This window comes from Corvus cornix, chromosome 15 (genome assembly GCF_000738735.6).
Source record: "Corvus cornix cornix isolate S_Up_H32 chromosome 15, ASM73873v5, whole genome shotgun sequence".
Classification (NCBI taxonomy): domain Eukaryota; kingdom Metazoa; phylum Chordata; class Aves; order Passeriformes; family Corvidae; genus Corvus; species Corvus cornix.
In genome coordinates this window covers 6281116-6297512 of record NC_046345.1, presented here as the reverse complement: position 1 = coordinate 6297512, position 16397 = coordinate 6281116, and positions in this window count along the sequence as shown.

Below are 16397 nucleotides of genomic sequence, written 5' to 3'. Positions count from 1 at the left end.
ATGTTAGTGCAGGTCACTGAGGTGCTTTTGACTCCAGTGGAGTTGGCATTAGGTGCATCCTTTCAGGAAAAGGGCAGCTCACAAATAGTGCATCTACAAGTTCCATTTGTTTGTGGTGATTAATTCTGCCAATAACTGAAGGAGTTTATTAAGGACAAACAGAGCAGAGATTATTTGGGAGCTAACAAGCAGCACTGCTGGTGGTTTGCTTTCTTCTTCTGGTCGTATTTTATTTTAAGAATAATTTTCATAATGGCTCATTAATGTCTGCATTACATAATCATTTACTAATACACATTATCTGGTAGTGTACTATCCATTGATCTAAGGGTTAGGTTCATCAAAACTGGTTATTCTGTGATTAATAGGTTTTTAATAAATCTTTTTTAAAGGGTGACTAAACCTCTTAAAGAACAACACTGACATAAATCTGATCTTTATATTTTCCCCACCTTAAGTTCTTATACCTGTTCAGTAGGATGCTTACAACATCTGTGTCCCTTTGATGTGCTTCCCATTGTGTGTGTTCCCCTAGGATTTTTATTAAGGTGAGCTGCTGCAATGCTGCATGACTAAAAGAAAATCCTTATAGAGCTGGAGGTACCTGGCAGTGTATTTAAGTCTTCTTAAGCAGTTAAAAAAAAATAATTCCCAACATGGTGAATGAAAATCTTATCTGCGCATGATAAGGATCCCTTGGTCCCTGTAATGTAATGTAGTTTGTTTCTTCCAGCCTCACAAATGCTTTTGTTATCTTTGCTTTGATTTTTTTTTTCCTTCTCCCCTCTGTATTGCTTTGATTTTTTTTCCCCCTTCCCTTTTCTCTTTCATCATTGTTGCTTGTAAATCCTTCCCTTGGTAGAGATTAGAGTAGGAATGAGTGATAGATGCTGTCAGTAACAGGAGCTAATTTTACCCCTGATAATGGCTCTGTGGTTTGTACAGGCTTCACTGTGCTGATGCAGACACACACCTAGGGGCCCATCCTGTGTGTGCCCCGCTGGGCACTGGGGGGCTGAGCTGCTGGCAAAGCCTTGTGCTGGGAAGAGTCTCTGCCAGTGCTTCTCACCGATGAAGAATTCCCTCCAAGCTCACAAATAAAGCAACAGCAGTTTTTGAGTTTGCCACAAAGAGTGTTTTGCCTTCTGCACAAGAGTGTGCATGTGACTGCAGTGGGAGAGCGGTGATCTGCCTTGGGTGCAGCCCCATGTCTGGGGAGAGGATTTCCCTGGCACCTATGCAGGGATGCAGCTCCCAGCCCAGCAGGGAGGATTTTGGGGTGTCATGGGCAGGTCCCATGGCAATGGCACTGGAAACTCATGTAGTAACACCACCAAGCATTGCTTAGGGTGGTACTACTCACTGCTGAGACCTCCTTTTGGAGTTAGGACCTGCACAGTTCTACTGTGGAATGATGCCAGCTCTCCAGGTGAGCCACTGTTCGTAACACTGAGGACTGGGAGTTCAGAGGTGCTGCTGTCCCAGCCTTGTCTGCCCCCCAGAATGGCCCAGTGCTCTATGGATGAGCTCCTTGCTGCTGCTTTGTGCTCATCTTGTACTACCAACAGTGAGGGAGTGCCAGGCCATGACAGGAGATGCCATAGCCCGCATGTCAGGAGGGACCAGAGCTAGGAAAGAAGAGGGCTGCAGCAGTCCCCAGCTTTGTTCTCAGACAGTGGGGGAAAAGCACTGCTGGAAGGTCACCAGTGCCCTTGACCTGCTCCTCCCTGGTCATGCCCTTCATGGAGGATGGGGTTGAATTTGGCCCTGGTCTTTCCCTGCAGTAAGTCAACACTCAACAGGTCATTTTTCCTGGTATTCTTACAAGGGGCTGACTTCTGGGAGGGGATTTGCAGAGCAGATGAAAGATGTCTGAAAGGATGTTGGAAGTCTGAAGAAGTCTTGAAGAACAGCTGTCACAGCCAGACTCCCATGCAGATGGTTGTTCTCTGCTCATTTGAAATTGCAGCTGCAGTTCCCATGAAGGTTATTCACTCCTCTGGCCTATCCTGGTGAGTTTGATTACCGTGGGTCATGTTCCAGCCTCAGAAGGGTCGCAGTGATCTTGGTTAACCGCTTGTCCTTGGATAAAGGCTGAGTGAAATCCTTGCTTTATTTGGTGTGACACAGTCACATCAAGCCTCTGCACTTTATAATACCAGCAGTAGTGACTGAATGGAACCAGTAAGGCAGCTCACCATGGTGCTGTCCCCTCTTTGCTACTTATGAAGCAGAGCCAGGCCATCCCTTTATTTTGAAGTATTTCAGGTGCAGCAAGGTCTATTCTTCATGAAGCTGTTACCAGTTAGAGAGGTGGAGGAAGGATAATGGTACAAAGCTGTGACACAGCTGTTCCAGCCCTGTTCCAATATGGGCTGGGAGCAGCTGACGGCCTCTGATTGCTGGTGATTTTCTTAATTATGGTTAGAGATAAACAGGGGGTGGATAGAGAGCAGATGCCATCTGTGAGGCCAAGTCTTCTGCTACTTGCAGAATCTGTGGTAAGGAGAGCTCTGCTATGAAATAGTTTGTGCCTGTCGGGAGTGTTTGGGTGTTAATTCAGTGTGGTTTTGCTGCCTTTTGATGGGGTAATGGTAATCTGTGTAATTACAGGGTAGTTTCTCGTTAATAACTGCTTCAGTCATTTATCCCTCCTGCCTTCCCCACCAATTTCTTTTCTTCTGCAACTTAGAATGATATTACTCATAGAGTCGTACATATTTATTTTGTCTAATGGAAATACATGCAGTGGTATGTAAATCAGGTACAGGACCCGAATGCTCTAATGGTTCTGTCACTGGGACAGTCAGCATTCACCCCTGCAGTGCTGAGTCAAATGGTGGCTGTGTGAGGGGAGCTGCAGGTGTTTTCCAAGCCGCTGGCCTAATCAATTGCTCTCCTCACCCCTCTGGAGCACCACCAAAGGAAAGTGGGTTTGTGCATCTTTTGGTCTTGCTGTGGTTGCTTTGGACCCAAACTTAGAATCACAGAATCACTTATGTGGGAAAAGACCTGTAAAATCACCAAGTCCCACTGTTAACCCAGCACTGCCAAGTCTTTTATTAAGGGAAACCCAGTTTTTGATCTCTTTGGCTATGCAGGCTCTTTTCACCTGTGTAATGTTCTGTCCTTCGTCTCCTTTCTTTTTTTATGGCGTCTTTGCATTTTCAATCATATTTTCACAGTGAGCTGAAAAGGAAATCAAGAATCTGCCAAAACATTCATCATGTCTTTTCTTTTCAAAATAGCATTAGAAGTCAGGCCTGTTTCAGGGTCTGTGTGTTGAAAATTATGCAACCTGGAGCTGAGAAATTGAAAAGTCCTGTGAACACTGGTTTGAATTTTTAACCAAATTCCTGTCAGCTGCATTTCTTCCTTTTATATGTTTTCTTTCTATTAATATTCTAGCAAATGGCTTTACAAGAAACAATGAATTTTAAACAAAACATGGAGGAGTTTTCCAGAGAATGAATTTCAAGTCATAAGTGTGCATATTCTTACTGGGCTCTGAGAGAAACCTCCCTCTGCAGAACAGAGATGTGACATTGATTCTTACATCCAAAATCAGCCAGAATACCCCGTGCTTTGAATACACCCAGCAAACAGCTTAGAAGAAGATGGGTATCTTCTTCTCTTGTTTTGCACCAGTAAAACCAAAAGAGGAGACAGAATTCACTGAATTGTTTATGGGGAAGAGACTTTCACATAACTCAATTTTTGTCACGAACAAAGCTCAGTATCCTGACAGATTCTGAAAGGGCTTTCTGTTTCAGGAGGAGATGGTAGGGTGTCTTACTTAAGGAACATCTGGTCTGTATTTGTGAGCTTCTAGGTGACTTACAAAGCTACAAGAACGTTGTCTGCAGAGGTGGTCTGCACTTGCAGCTCCTCCTGGAGTCCTTGTGAATCAGGCTGGTGGCACAGACTCTGCTGTCATCTTGAGGGATCTCCTTTTTTTTTTTGCTTCTTTCTGGTTGTCTCCTGACAAGCTTGGGAGTGTGGTTAGATTTTTCTGCTTGGTTTTCATTTCCTTTCTGCAGAGGAACAGTTTGTGGGTTCTACATCCTGCCTCTTCACCGCAGGTTTGTAACAGATTGGTGTGGGGAGCCAGCATCCCCAAAGGCACGACTGAGCGAGCCTGAGGCTGCTGTGGTGGTCCTGGCACAGCTGTGTTCCAGCCATCACCCAAGCTTTATTAATTTCCAAACATCTCTGAAGATAATTGTGTTCTCCTAAGGCAGGAGGTGTCCAAAAGGACTGAGGGTACAGCTCAGAGGTGATACTTGTTAGGGGAGAAGAGCTGCTAAAAGTCATCTCCTGCAGCAAGTGGGCTGAGGTCACCCGCTGGGAGGCAGGGCAGTGGGGCATCCTTCCCCAGAGCTCTGTGCCCTCTGCCTGAGCTGGAGACAAAAATAAGATGCCTTTAGCAGAACCATGACCTTCATGAGTACAAACTTACATAGACCCAGCCCATGGGATGCAGGGTGAAAGGGTGATGAGGGGAAGCAATTACATCCTGACACAATAGCAAATGAGAGAGGCTCAGTGCCAGTATTCCAGTGCATGAGTTCACCTTGGGACCTGAGTTTCCTCTCGGGACCACTGACTCCACAGTGCTCTGAGGTGCCTCTCCTGAGGCTGTGCTGGTTGACATTGACAGTTCAGCTCTCCCATGGAAGAGGCTGTGGAACAATCTGGATACTTCCCCAGGGTCCTCTGAAGGTCTCTGGGCTGCAGAAGGTGCAGGTTTAACTTCCTCTACCCACTGCCTTCCCAGGCAATTCTTGTCTTCTTGAAAGCAGGCACTGCTGCTAAGGAGAGAGGGGAAAGTTGTGTGGGAGGAGACCTTTCCTCTGCTTGAGAGATGAGGTGTTGTGAATCTGTGTGAAACCAACTCCTTCTGGCTCATGCGGGTGGATTTGGGCAACCCCCTCTTCCTTTCTAACCCCAGCCTGCCTCCTGCTGAGCCAGCCAGGACCAAATGCTCCATCCCCCCTGCCAGCAGAGGCAACCTGTGCTAATGTGATTCAGGTCCCATGCTGCTGTTCCACTGCCGTTCCATCTGATTTGCTGGAGTCTCCCTGCTTTGAAGGCAGCCGTTGTGTTACCGTGTCAGAAGGTAATTAAATAGACCCCAATTCTTTTAATTACTGCTCTCTCCTCGGTACATGCCTGCATACAGGGGTGAAGTGAAGGGTATGGAAATAATCACTGACAGATCACAGCTGGAAATCCCTGGCACCTTGGATAAACATTGAAGCGAAGGCACCGCGCGCAGCCCAGGCGGCTCGGCTCTGCAATTACTGTGAAACCTGTCTAAAGACACTGGGGCATGGAATTGGAAAACACAGCAGGCTCTCTTCTCCAGAGAGCAGGATGTAGCAAGGGGCTGGGTGATGACGATGAGAGGCGTACCTGATACACAGAATGGGTTTTTTTGCTGTTGGCAGGAGGCTTCAGACAGAGGCGAGGTGAAATAAGCAGATTAGTGAGACACACCTCACTGGATGGGGCAGCAAGGTGAAGGAACACTGAGACCTGGCAGCTTATTAGAGATACAGGTCACCATTACATCCCTTATCATTGTTGTGCTGACAGGGCTTTGACGCTGAGAAGGTGGATAAGCCCTGGGTTGGGTGTCTTGGTGCTTTCTCTGCCTGGAGACCAGAGCTGGAATGAGACAAAAGTGACACCAGATCCTCCCATGTGCTGTCCTTTATGCCAAGTGGTATGAGGTGATAAAAGCATCTTCGGCTTGCACCTGTGCAGCTGTTCTTCACATAAGGTGAAAATGTTGTTGCCTTTGAAGTTGTTGGAAGTTTTCCTCCTAAAAGTCAGGGAGAGGGGTTCTTCAACAGTGCAGCTCCTGGAGAGGTGTTCCAAGGTGTTGGATCATAGAGAAATGATTTGGCAAGGCACAAACGCTCCTGAAATGTCTTGCTGCAGACAACGTGGTGTGTTGCTTCTTCCCTCATGTTTATGCTGCAGTCTTTAGAAAATAATCAGCTGCTGGTATCTGAGTGCATTGCTGTTGCAGGGCTGGTGGAGGTGAGGCAGGCAGGCAGCAGAGCCATAGCTGGAATAAATGTTTCAAAGATATGACCAGAAGCCTCTTTCTGGGGACTAAAGCTTGCTTGTTTGAGAGCCAATTCTGCTTTATTACCTTTCCCTTTATCTGCCATTCTGGTTCTAAAAAGGTCTCCTAATGCCTCATGGGGTTAATAAACCAGGAGTGGAGGCAGGAGACTTAATTTTGAGTCGTGCAATTTATGGGCTGGGGAAGTTGCTGCTTGCCAGGCATCCGGAAGGCAGCAGAGTGAACAGTGCCAGCAAAGGGCTGCGTGCAGCTCGTCTGCTCTGCTGTGCTCAGTGGCACCAGCCACGGGGGAGCCTGAAGATGTGTCTGTGGTGGTTAGAGAAGGAAAGAGAGAGGAAAGATGGGACTATTTTCCCCCCACTTACCTGTTGTTTTGTGTAAAGGATCAGGCCTTGATAAATGCCCCCCTAATTTGTTGCCTCTCTGCCCTTCCTTCAGAGGATGAAAAAGTCTATTCTGAGCCCTGGGGCTCATGGGGTTCCAGTAGGACAGTAACTGAGAGCCAGTGGTGCCAGAATGGGTAATGAGGGCAGGTTTAGCTCCTGAGCCTGCTGACCAGCCTTGCTTGCACAGCTCAGGTGGCCCAGGCCAGGGGCAGGAATCGGCTCAAGCTCTCACCTCTGGACTGATACCAGAGCCTGGGATGGGTGGTACCAGCAGCCTGGCTGCTGGTGGGCAGAGCTGCTGGCATTCATGGATCGTGCTGGCAAAAGCAGGGCTCTTCTCTGTGGGATGCTGGTCTGCTTCCAGTGATTCGCAGGAGATGCTTCCTTCCCTGGGCTGCAGTCACGTTGCCTTTTTATTCTTCTGGGATTGGCATTACTCATGTCCTCAGAATCCCCTTCCAGACAAAGCACATGGGGCAGTTCTGCAGGAAATTGTTCCATTTTTTGCCTTGTATTTTGCCGTGTTGATTGTACTCTCTCCAGTGTTGTTTGCAAGTGAAACACAGTACCTGAGCCTAAGGGGAAGAAATCAAGGACAGAATTGTCTAATTCCCGTGAGAAGTCAGCTGGATCCTATGCCTTGGAATCCTGCTAATCTTAATGATCTCTCTGGGTTTAACCTGAGCTGATGAGATTAGGGCTTGTGCAGGTCGTGTTGCTGTGTGCATAGCAGGGCCCTCCTTCACAAACTGCCCCTGCCTTTTGAACCTGCACCCACCCCATCCCAGTACACAGTCCCTGAGGGGCCTGCTATCTTGGTGAAGGATCTTCCTCCTTCAGAGGACCTTCTGGGATCCTGGTGAAGAATTCTGAAGCATGAAGAGTCATGAAAGCAAAACTTATTTGTCTCTCCTAATGGACACCACATATTTTTTAAAAAGCCCTTTTAGAAACAGTACTTCTGGTTCAAATCATTTGGGGTTACACCAGTAGCTATGGCAAGAGAAGGAATCCTGCATTTTCTTTTTGCCACCACAGCCCTCCCTGGTTTTCAGTCTGAAGGGAACAGCCTGATTCATGACAGTGTCACAGCTCACTGGTACCAGGCAGGACCCTACAGGTGACCCTGAGTATCTTGGCACAACAGAAAGAATTCCATAGCATAGAAATAGAATGGAGACTACAGACAGAAAACAGCTTTAGCCTGTCTGACCCCTCACCCCCTGTCTAATTTTCATGGGTATTATTTACTGCTGCAAAATACTACATGCTTAAGTTATAAGATTATTTTAAATCAAGGCAATTTCATGGCCATCTGCGAAACTACACCAATTTTCACCTGCTGGCCATCTCAGCCAGTGTTGATGTATCTTCTTGGGTTCCATAAAAAATGTTTTTTTCAGAAGCTGACTTGTTAGCTAAAGAAGCAGCAATGATCTTTTAACAATGCCATGAGGCTGTTCGATGCAGCATTTTCATTGATCAATGTCCTTAATGTGGCACGAGGATGGCTCCATTTTTCCATTACTTCTGTGTATCCAGCCTGGCCAGCCAAGCACTTCAGTGTGTGGCAAGCACTCCTGCTTGCCAAAACCCATTGTTATGGTACAGACTGGTGTGCCCATGGCAATTGTAGGTCAGGGGTGGAGATTTCCAGTTGTGACTGTGTTTTTGCAGCAGCACAGAAGTAAAAGCAGCCATGGTGTGATGACCCTCCCAAAAGGGGAAGGAGGTGCTTCCTTCCCCACACATGGTAACTCTTTTGCTTCTGCTGTCTCAAAACAGACAAGGATGAAGAGCGAATGAGGATGGGGAGGGAAACATTTGCAATAATGTCCCCAATGTGAAATGGAAAAATGTTCGGGATAAGTAAAGAAAATGAGAGTTCTAACCATTTTGGTCTGCCATTTCAGAGGTGATCAGTTTTCAGCGGAAAGAGTGTTTATCCTGTCTGGGCCTTCATCTGCACACCAGCTAAATGAGTTTAATAATGGCTCCAGCAAGGCCCCTACAACACTGTGATGTTTTCAAAGAGCTTTGAGGTCTTCATATGAACACACAGCATGGGAACGAAGTGCTGCTGCCTTACAGCTGCTAAGCCACTTCTGCGCTTGGCTCCAAGGACTCTCAATTATTTCAAGATGCTGAGATGGGAGCATGTTCTGGTTCAGTGAGGTGCACGTGGACATCAGATATCCTCTTGTGTCAGAGCAGCAGGTTGTAGACAGCAAGTGTCTCTGAAAGGAAGTACTGCCAATCCTCTCCAGGTACAAATCTCAGGGAAGCAGCTCTGTGCTTTGGGTTAGAGGCTGTGATTAGAGAGTAATGAGGCCTTCCACACTGGCAATGTGTCATGGTGATGCCGAATTTAATGGATTCCTTGGGGTCTTTGCTCTTTTTCTGCAAACATTTCCTCCTCAGCCAGACATTCAGAAAGCACTGTATGTTTCCTCCAACCCTTTCCTGCTCTGCAAACATGATTTTTATATGGTTTTGATGGGTTTTGCTTAATGGTTTCTTCATGCTGTTTAAAGGATTTATGTGCCAGGGGTTAATATATGTTAGTATTGTCATGGATTTGTACCAAAAGGGCTTTTGTTCTCAGCCCTGGACTTTAGGAAGCCTCTTTGAGTAGCTCTCAAATGGTGTCTTGTGTCTCCTTGGCAAACAAGCTCTTCTGACCCCTTCAGCTCTGAGATTAGACCCGAAAGTAACAGCACCTTGCAGTAATGCTGGGGTCCTGTTAGGGGCAGCATGGGGGCTTAACTCTCCAGTTAGTGAAATGCTGGCAGCCCACAGTGACTGCAGAGAAGCCAGGTAACTTAGGAAAGTGAGTGTGTGCTTACCAGGTACAGCAGCCAAGTTCTTGAGGCCTGAGCCTGTGGTAACATGTCCTTTCTCAAGCGGAGAGTAGTTGGCTGCCCACTTGCCAGCACATCTTGCAACACTGGCAGATTCCATCTACTTTTCCTCTTTTCTTTCTTTCTCGTTTTTCTTTTTTCTTTCCTCCCAAATTTTCATCTCTCTGCAGGGAAAGCATTAGCTGGTGTGAGAAGTGCCATCGATACTCCAAGGGGTGTCCTTCCTTTAATAGCCCTGCCTTAATGCAGAGGAACATTTGCCTGCAGGTTGGGTGGTGATGCGCAGACCCATTAAGACTTGTCTGTTAGCTCATGACAGCACTTTAAGCTGTTTCTTCGTGTAGAAAAGGAATAATACTGAGTGCTGGAGGGACTGAGGCAAAAACAGTGAACCCAAAAGTTACAGACAGCTTTCAGAAAATCTTGTATCTGCAGGAGTCATCCATGGTCGCCTTGCCTCTGGCAGCAGAGCTGAGATTCTCTTTCCTGTGCCACCCGCTGACAGATGCAAATGGCAACTGTGTAGAAATAGCCTGGGGAATAGTAATTTCATATTTCTGCTCCAGATCTTGCAGAAAAGCTCTTGGATGGTGATCAGGGATTAGCTACCCTTGTCATCCATCTGTCCTTAGTGCAGTAACAAATCAGAGCCTTGCTCTGACCAACCATTCTGTAGCGGGACAGCCCCAGGGATCCCAATGAAGATGATCTGCTGGGAACATGATAGTTGTTCTTGGTGCCAGAGATACAGTCTGAGCCACTTCAGAGGGATCCTGTTGGATTCTGTCTTCCTCCACTGGGATACATGTAGAGATGGGATTTACTTTGCAGTTGTGATCTGAGAGTTGCCAGACAACCTCTGCTACAGCTTGTAGTCTTGGGTAAATCAGAAGGCAAATGTCCCTCTTTCCTTGGTGACTCAGTTATTGCTACAGGAAGGCAAACAAAGCAGGAGCAGGTAAAGTGACAGACCTGCCCCTGTCTGCCTGGAGCCATGCCCATGTCCTGAGTGTGGGACTATCTCCTGTCAGCTGATACTGATGGTGAGGAGAGGTGGCTTACTCCAATGATAAATCCAGACCTGTGTCTTTTGGGTTATTTGATTTTAATTTAAAGGATGTAAGACTATATCTCCAAACCTCCCCCAAATTTCACACCTACAATTCCTCTTCACTTCACATGCTCTGCAGAGGACCCCTATGAAACTGGGTCCTCCTCTTCCAGTTCTTGGTCATTCATGGTGTAATTTTGAGATCCGGAGATGTGCTGTGAAATCAGGAGCCCCTCTGAAGCCAGAGACTGACCAGGGCTGTGCAAATGGATGGAAAAAGGCTTGCAAAGTGGAGACAGTTTCTAGACAAAGGCGGCGTGCAGTAATCCCTGAAGAGTAAATGGAAAACAGATTACGTTTGTTCTCAGATCTGTTCAATAATGGAGCAGCAGGCAGCTGCTGGCCTGCCTCCCCCGGGTCCCTGGCAGGAGCAGACAGCCACTACATTATTAGTTGTCTGCCGCTGGCAGTCCAGCAGGACTCAGCGGGGCTTCTGGAGGGGAGCCTGGTGCTTTGGGAAGCAGCCCCTTCCTCCTGCCTCCAAGGCTCTTTTAATAAATGTGTCTCTTCCCCTGAAAACTCCTCTTCATAGCATGGTGTCCACGTGGCTGTGGTCACAAGCACTGCTGTAGCCACAAGGCAGGGAGTTCACCCGGGGTTCTTCATTTACTGTGGCACTGCAGCACCGCCCCTGCTCTGGGCATCGGGTGCCAGAGCCCGCAGTGAAAGGGACTCTGCCTCAGAGAGCAGCTGGACAAAGCCAAGGCTGTATCCTCGTCCTGTGCGGGGGGAAACTGAGGCACAGTTATGCTGTCACATGGATACAAACACCATGAAAGCGCAACACACATCTTCTCATAGCATTTCTTCTTGTTAGAGCTTATCCTGGTCATTGGGAGGAAGCCTGGGCATGGTCACTGTCTCAGGTGGTTTTTTAGCAGGGATGCAGCAAGTCACCTTTTTTATACTGTTCCAGTTTTAAACTGGGAAGTGTTTCCCTGCTCATGGCTCCAGGCCTCTGCCAGCCAATAGATGGCCTAAAGAGCTCTTTCTTGGGCCACTGTTTTCCCTCTTGTCACCAAGCTTTTCTGCTTCATCTTTTGCTCCCATGCCCAGTATTTAGTCAATCACTTTAGCTGCACAGGTGATTCTTGGTCTGACCTGCAGTGTGGTTGTGTCTTGGGTGAAGGACAATTTTTTTCAAATCTCCAGTCTGTAATGAACATTAATTGCTTTGTCTGTTTATCTTGAAACAATCCCTGCTGACCTTCCAGCTGAGGAGTGTGCCTTGGCCTCTGCCCTGGCCTTTGGGGGAGCACCGTGTGCTCAACCTGATTTAAAAGCTTGCTTGTTTTAACCAAGTACATAAGTCACACAGGGGATTGTGTGTCCAACATGACCCCAACATGAGCTTAATTATCGAATTAAAGGTCAAAACACACATTTGGTGACTTTCCCATTGTGCCCCCCCCCTCAAAAAAAGAAAAAGCTTTACTAAGAGATGTCCAAACAGAACAATGTAAAATTGTTGTGGAAACACTTTTTCTTTTCTTGTGTCCCTTTTTGCTTTTGCACAGTCCCTGAGCTGATAACAGTGGTATATTTGTGTGAGGAATTCTTAATTTCCTTTCCACAAAACTTCACCTGCTAGTGCTGCTTGCTTTTTTTTTTATTTGTACTTTTTCAATATTGTATCGCCTCACAGTGGCTTGCTTGATAATTTTTGCATGAAATGCTGGAAGGTGCCTCCTGTGAAAGTTGGCCTTCGTCCAAGAAACTGCCTTGTTCTGGTTTTTTTGTTTGTTTTGTTTAGGGTTTTTTTTTAAAGCGAAACCAACAAAAAAGTGTTATCTTTTCCTCTAGCGCTTGGTGTAATTGCAATGTTGCTGTGCTCATAGTGGGATGTGGGCTGTCTTGGATTACAACTATACCCACACGTATTTTTGACTGCTTCTCACCTAAACAGTAGCTCACATTTAGAAAGCCACCCATGGATTTTTTTCCAGCTGGAAGAAAATAGTTTTCTTCTTCTGTGTTTTTAAATTGAGAATGTTTTCCCTCTGGACAGGGATTTTCTTTTATTGTTGTGCTCCTCTCTCATCATGAAGTGACAGAACATATCCCGCTGCCTTTAGCAGAACTGTAGCCAGAGGGGAATCTGTTTGGAGCAGGTATCCATGGAGAAAGGATTACCCCAAAGAAAGGTGGTGGAGCCCAAGTTATTGATGCCACCCTGGCAGACTCAGAGGGGCAGTGTTTTGTCACCTGCAGTGTCTCAGGGTTAAACCCCAAGATGCAGGACACGTCCCACCAGAATAGGACAGGCCAATATCCATGTGTCCTTGTCCACCTACAGGAGGTGTTGTGGCAGCTTCAGGAGAAAAATCACACAGAGGCTACTCAGCACTCCAGACCTCAAGAAGAACCTGGGAGTTACCAGAAAAGATTTTATCTGTTCTTTAGTTGTGTAAGCATTTTTTTTATCTTGTTTCCTTGTTTTTTCCTTTTTCCTCCAGTCTGCCATCAGTCTCTTGTATCTGCAGCTTCCCTGCAATGGAAGGGGAGGCAGAGTCAGGCTCTTTTGTTGGAAGTGGGAAGGAGGATCACTGACACTGCAACGATGCTTGTGCCCTTGAAAGGGGCGTGCAAACCCATGAATGTCCCTGGCCTGAAGACTGGATGATCCATACCCCTTTTTATTCTTTACTGGAAGGGTGCAGAGTAAAGAAATAGAAGTCAGAGCAGTTATACCCACTGAACAAAAATAATCTGCTGTTATGATAAGCACTACATTAATGATATGATAAGAAAGCAAGACCCACTCATTATTTTCATCTCTGCTCTCACCCTGGATAGATTACTGGGCCCAAGCAGGGACTTCTTATGAGCAAAAGAGATTTTTACACAGCTCCCAGTTAACCCAGTGATGGGGAAGGGAAGGAGGTAGCTCAAATGCTCAGCTTTCTGCTGTGCACCTCCAGGGAGAAACAGTTAAATGGAGATGTGAGGGCTTGCCTTGCTTCACAAGGCAATAGTCTCTTTTATGTGTATCTTGCCTGTGTTGATATTTGAAAGCTATTTTGGGCCACAGCAGCAAATTTAATCCACAGTTTGTTGTCTCTCTAAAGTATTGTACCATAAAAACTCAGATCAATTTTGACAGCTCCAACTATTTAGATTGGAGAGGAAAGCCAAACAATGAATCACTCTGAATATTTACAGTTGAATTCATCCCAGGGTACCTGTACCCACCTCACTGAAATGAAAGCGTTATCTGAGAGGTGAGCAAAGGTTTGCAGGCTCCCAGCTATTTTCCCAGCTTGCATGGAGTGGTGTATCCAGGGCTGGGATGTGAGGAGCAATCCAGGGCTAATGTTGCAGAGGGGTCGATGAGTTCAGAGTGGTCCACACGCTCCCTTTGGGAGGCTTGGGGATATATGCTATGCTTGCTCTGCTGAGAGTCAAAGCCTTGAACCAGAGTAAATATAGCTTCCTCACTTCCCTGGAGCTGGCTGAAAATGTGGGAAAGACATGCTCACAAATAATTATATAGTAGTCAATTTTCAACGGTCCACAGGAAAAAAAAAAGTCAAAATGAAACAAAAGCCCTCGCAGTAAGTTATTGAATTAATTCCCTTGGATATCTTATCATGTTATAGTGTATGGCTATGACTTGATATGCAGGAATCAGCGTTCAATTCTCAGCTCTGGTCCCTTCCTCCTGTGGTCTTTACCCGAGATGCTCCATTTCCCTCCTGTCTCAGCTGGAAAATCTCTTTTCAGGTTTTTGCCTGTTGCCCATCACTGCAGCATCTTCCCCGTTAAATTGATGGCAATTGCAAAGTCCTTTGCAGCTTTTATAGGCTTCATAATACTCCCTCACAGGCAACTCAACAGTCTGTATTGGCTCTCACTGTCATCCTCTGAAATATTGCTGTTTTTCACATATGGAATGTCCCCAGTCCCAGAGGGCCTGCAGCCACCGTGCTAACTACAAACAAGTGCAGGGATTGCTTTGCTGTTAAAATGCAGCTCTGTCCCGAGCGTAGAGAAGGAACTGCTTGGCCGAGTTATGAGCAAACAGCTTTTTGCTCATTTCTTGGTGGAGATGACCAGCTATTGGTCAGAGACAGAAGAAACAATTGCTTCTACAGGCTTTCTACACCTAATGAGAGCAGGATACGGTGACGTGCTGATTTTTGGCCAGGTTCTCAGGGCTGTGTTAGGTGTCGTACGCATAGTTAGGTGTTAGGTGTTGTGATTTGCTGTGTGAGTTTTCTCCCCTCCTCATTTTTCTGTTTCTGCCTCCTCTCCCAGTTTGTCCCCGTGTGAGCCTCTTTGGGCTTACCTCTGTTTGTGTCCATCAGTGTCTCAGAGTGTGGCCCTCTGAGGTCCCTGATACCTGAGTACTTCTAAGCTCTGGCTTGAAGCAGTCATGTAGGACCTTTCCAACTTGTCTCCTGTGTGGCTGAAGACACGTCTGACCCCAAAGCAGGAATTATAATGGTTAAACTGTCTGTGAACAGACAAACTGTGAGATGGACAATAGTAGCAAAGCTCCTGGCGTGCTTTTCCCTTAATCCAGGGCCTGCCTGCAAATGCCACAGATAGCACAGGCAGGACAAGGGGGAGCGGGGCACTGGGAGGGAAAGTGAGAGTGGCAGCTGAGATGAAAGGAAAAGGTGGGGGGGAATCCCTGAAAGCATGGGTGAATTACTGCTCTGCTCATTCTGCGCTGTTTATGTGGGGAGAGGGACTTGTCCGACTTCCTGGTGTTGGTGGTTTATAGGAGTTCAAGTCTCACCTCTGCTCTAAAGTGCCAAAAGGGAGACATATACACGTTACCAGGAAATCATAAAAAGCGCCAGAAAAGGTCTCGTCTCTCACACATAGTGGGGGTGGGAGTGAGGGGAATCATCAATGCACTGTGGGCTGGACAGGGCTGAAGGTGTTTGGATGGGGAACGGGTACAGTGTGATCCCACTCTGCAGACAAAGGGTCTGTGGCAGTGCCAGCTGGAGTGCCAGGCTCATCAGTACCAGGATTAGGGATGGTGGGGGTGGATGTTGCACAGGTGAATCCCTCCCCGGGGAGGGAGTGCCTCATGCCAACCATTGTGCTACTGACAGCTGAGTGTGCAGGCAGTGGGAGATGTATCCTCTGTTTCTCCTCTTTTTCATGCTTGGAGCATCCCCTCTCCTTCTAACAGGGTTGGGGTGGTGATGAGAGAGTTTCTTGTCTGTCACAGCCTCAGCAAAGACAGCAAGTGAGCCTGGGACTCGGTGGCAGAAGCTTGTCCCCTTTCACCTTTCCACCTGCCCCACTGCTGTGTTCATGGGAATCCCATGTGCTTTCCTATGCCCTCCCAAAGGCAGCTGGAGAGAGGCAGAGAAGGGACAGACTTATCACTGTCCCTGGGAGCCTTCCAGCCAGCACTGAAATGTGCACATGCCATCAGGAAAGGGCTAATTGCCTGGAGCGGGAGCAGTCCCTTGGATGGATGTCCCCATGTCACGGTGCCTCGCAGGGTGGCACAGCTCCCTCACCAGCTCAGTGTGCCAGGCAGCTACACTGGGCAGTGCTCACCAATGCTGGCATTGCATCCAGGGAAGAGCCTTGCTGTGTGGAGAGTAAACAAAATGCTTAATTTACAGCCATTGATTTATTGTGCTGTTTGCTGAAATGATATTACAGTTGGCTGCAAACTGTTTTTCATCCTCTGATAGCGAGCTCCCATCACAACAGTGCTGCAGAAGCTTTTGCTGCCCACCGAGAGTGATGCCAGCAGGAGGCTGGGAAATGCCAGCTGCAGCTGGAGAGGAGGGGTCACAGCCTCAGCTGGCACAAGCCAAGGTAGCACTGCACCAGCTGGCATTTGCCCATGCCTGGTGTGCTGCAGTTGAGGGGTCTGGTCCTTGCAACAGCACAACACACTTGCAGGCTGTGGACTGAGAAAATTCAGTGTAGCTCCTTTCTGTTGATGGATATTGAAGGAAAAGAAC